We start from the raw sequence: 2,560 nt of genomic DNA on the forward strand, positions 1-2,560 counted from the left end.
GATTATGGTTTTCACCTTATCGACACCCAAGTTCCATTGATATTAACGATATACGAACGGTTCAACCATCTTTAATATCAATCATCCATTTTGGTGGATTATGGTTTTCACCTTATCAACATCCAAGTTCCATTGATATTAACGATAGTTGAACGGATCGACCATGAATCACGAGTTTGTTGCAAGTCACGAGCATGGAGTCTCGGTTAAGAACCACCCAAAGGGAGTGTACTATGGTTTAAACCTGCCGAACATGTTCTACCAGAGGTTCCCATAGTCATCATCCCATCTTTCGAATATTATCGGAGGAACGAATACTCATATTCCAAAAATATTCTCAAGAGAGACTCTTATGAGTGTAGTATCGCGTAACAATCGCATCAAATCTGACATTTGAACGACTTCCGCACTACATCCTAAAAATAGGCCAAGATGGGCTTGGTAAACTAAGGTCCTTGGCTTCTATGGCACACATTGAAAGAATGATGCCTAACCACAAATAACTTGTGTGACATCATTAATCCAACATGACCTCCACCAAGTGAATGGACTCGCAAGTCAACTTGCTAAGGAATAACTCCACACAAGTCGACGAGACTATGCCATTCTCCTATCATAAGGTACACTCGAGTTCGGGTATAGAACTCATCTCACAGAGATCACCAAGCAAGCAAGCAATTGATATATAAAGCAAATCAATCATTACAAACAATACAGTAATCCCAAATTGCACAAAAATATGTCATGAACAATAGACAAAATATGATACAACAAAGTGTGAAAAGTTGGCCAACCCACTAGGAGATTATCCCCATCAGAGTCGCCACTTTTCTGTAGCGGTGTATTCATCGCCTTTAGATTTATTGACTAAATCAAAAGCAAAGCATACAAAGATAGAGTCGCCACCGCACTTCTATTTATCCAAAGGAATGGCTAGAAAGCGAACAAAAGCCTAAGAAGTTTTACGCAAAGAAAACTAATAAAAGGGTACAGAGATCTGGGTAAGGAGGTAATTATGCAAAGGGAAGGTGTTAGGCACCCAATGCATCCTAGGTACTCCTAGGGAACCCTTTTCACAACTTGTTGTATCAGATTATGTTTATGAAAAGATTTATTATGCAAACATAAGGGAAGAGGATGAGAGAAGAATATACAAATTTTATTATTTTTGTGTTTGGATGGATGAACCCATTGCCTACGTGCCTTTACAGGATCAAAACCTCGTAGTTTGGCTAAAAGATTTCCAAAAAGAATGAGTGGATTGATTTTAAACAAAAGCCCTAAGGTCCTTCATTATCCACGGGAGAAAACTCAACCTATACAACCACAAGTCCACCATGTGAGAACAACTTCAACTTGCTAGTGAGGGACCATGCCCTATAATAAGCAAGGAAGTCTTACAATTTAATCACTAAGGACAAAAGGTGAGATTCACATCAACCACTAAGATAATTGAGATCTATGACTAATGTATGAAAACTTAGCAAGAAGTGGACAAGGCCACAAAAGCAATTGAGTGAGTGAAATTAACCAATTAGGAGTATTCACAAAATGAAGTCAAAGTTGACATTAGATTCAATTCAGAAGAAGTATTGAGAAAATGAAGTTTGAAAATCAGAGGCTTAAGGCCTAGGTTTCTAGTTTGAAAACAGATGAAAATGTTTGCACAAAGTTTTCTGGTTTGGGTTACAAATGCAAGTGGAGGTTGTAAGGAAACAAAAGGTGAGGATGAGGAGTAAAACTTCATTAAGAGTTCCTCTCTTGAGATCATATGTAGATGATCCAAGTAAGTACCATCCTTTGGAATAAGCAACAAAGCAATAAGCAAGTAAGCAGGTTCAAAGAGCAACAAAACTGGAAATGGATTGCTAATAAATGGTCTTACGTCCAACTCCGAAAACAAATTGGAAACGGAGTGCCAATAAATGGTCTTACGTCCAACTCCACAAAAGAAACAAGATAGGAAACAGATGGCCAATCACTGGTCTTATACCTGACTCCACAAAAGAAAACAAGATAGGAAACAGATGGCCAATCAATGGTCTTATACCTGACTCCACAAAAAGAAACAGAAAAGGAAATGGAGTGCCAATAAATGGTCTTATATCCAGCTCCCCAAAAGGAACAGGAAACAGACAGCCAATCAATGGTCTTACGTCTGACTCCTCAAACAAAACAAATAACAGATGCAAAAGCAAAATGCAAACAATATGCAAAAGCACCATGAAGGATGCACAAGTAAGCAAACAATCAATCAATTAGCACACACTATTTACAACCAAAAGGCTCGTACAAGGCTGGGCTTTAGTCAAGGGGTCATATCAACCTCAACAAACAAGCCAGATATGTAAGGGTTTTTAGGCTCTTAACCTCTAACATTGAGAGTTAGGGTGAGCAGATGAAAGGGGAGATAAGGGTTAGACCTCATAGCTCTTAACCCTGGCCGGGGTGAGCTTGAATCAAAGAAAGTGTGGGAGTCCAGAATAAGGAACTCTATTCCACAATGACTGACTCTATATACAAGATTTTTGGTTTTTATTCAAAATGCATCAACACATGG

The sequence above is a fragment of the Lathyrus oleraceus genome, chromosome 5 (assembly GCF_024323335.1).
Source record: "Lathyrus oleraceus cultivar Zhongwan6 chromosome 5, CAAS_Psat_ZW6_1.0, whole genome shotgun sequence".
Taxonomy (NCBI): domain Eukaryota; kingdom Viridiplantae; phylum Streptophyta; class Magnoliopsida; order Fabales; family Fabaceae; genus Lathyrus; species Lathyrus oleraceus.